At 44.2% G+C, this 1,285-nt stretch overlaps 1 protein-coding gene across 1 annotated transcript in view; it reads left to right on the forward strand.

The window, feature by feature from the left end:
* LOC101853896 overlaps nucleotides 1-1,285 on the forward strand; it is a 10,852-nt gene that overhangs the window by 6,262 nt on the left and 3,305 nt on the right. The window lies entirely within an intron of this gene.

Consider the following 1,285-nt stretch of genomic DNA (forward strand, 5'->3'; position numbering starts at 1 on the left):
GTCTGTCTGTCTGTCTGTCTGTCTGTCTGTCTGTCTGTCTGTCTGTCTGTCTGTCTGTCTGTTTACATAACAAACCATTAAGTAAAAGCGCGGTATGCAACACCCATTACACCCATAGAAAGCCTTTACGGCCCATTTCCTGTCTATCTTCACGCGAAATTTATAGTCAGGATTTCCTCTCCTCAGCACACAGATTCTGATAAGGACGCGTGGTTTATGGTCACCCCGATGTGTCCTTTCCTTCTTTGTATTTCGGTGTTACTGTTGTTGGCTTTAGGACCTTTCTGCGGGTGGTCGGAGGGCGCCACTTATTGTAGATTCTACGTCTTTCCTTCTCTCTACTCTGTTTATGATATATAAGTATATGTGTATATAATCTATATATATATATACTTTTCCTCATTGGTGGTTAGTGGGTGCTCTGGTGTGGTTTGCTTCTTTCTTCCTTCCTATCAAACATCTATCGTCCTTTTCTCCCCTCCTTCTTTTTTATGTTTGGTACTCTCTTGTAACACCTCTAATCTTCTGGCGCTCATATGACCTTATGCAGTTGCGAGCGCCTTAAAACCTCTACTAAAACTAAAAACTCTGTTTATGTATATGTTATATATATTATTATACGGGCGTATACTTTTCCTCATGGGTGGTTAGTGGGTGCTCTGATGTGGTTCGCTCGATCCTTACTTTCCTATACAACATCTATCGTCCTTATATCTTCTTTTTGTGTTTGTTAATCTATGTAACACAACACCTCTTATCTTCGGAGCTTACTTGGTTGGAGAATAGGCATCATTGCAGGCGACACAATGCCATAGCTGCTCCTCCCTCCTCTCCAGCATCCATGAAAGAGTCTGTTTGCTGATCGTGCCAGTTATCAGCTGGTTGGATATTCTTTTGGCTTTTCCACGCCGGTTGCTGTCTCTCCCCGACCCTCTGGTCTAGAGACACCAGCTTCTTTTAGTCTTTCCATTGTGTGGCATGTAGTGCTTTCATCTTCTCTGTGGTCGTTGAACCATGCTATCCCCTTCGGAACTTACGTTTACATGGTGTAAAAAATGTGTAGCAAGTACTGTAAAACGCTTAATTAAACAACATTAAAAAATACTTTGCCCAGACGCTGTGGTGTAGCAGTTAGACACTTCGCCGTCACACACAGAAGACATGGGTTCGAGTCCCCTATGAGTTGGGTTTTTCAAGAGTATCTCCGTCTGTCTGCTGGGACATCGTATTGACCCCCCTTAGGCTGGGTTGGCCCTGACAGGGAGGGAGGGAGGGAGGGGGGGGG

The sequence above is a fragment of the Aplysia californica genome, unplaced genomic scaffold (assembly GCF_000002075.1).
Source record: "Aplysia californica isolate F4 #8 unplaced genomic scaffold, AplCal3.0 scaffold00002, whole genome shotgun sequence".
Classification (NCBI taxonomy): domain Eukaryota; kingdom Metazoa; phylum Mollusca; class Gastropoda; order Aplysiida; family Aplysiidae; genus Aplysia; species Aplysia californica.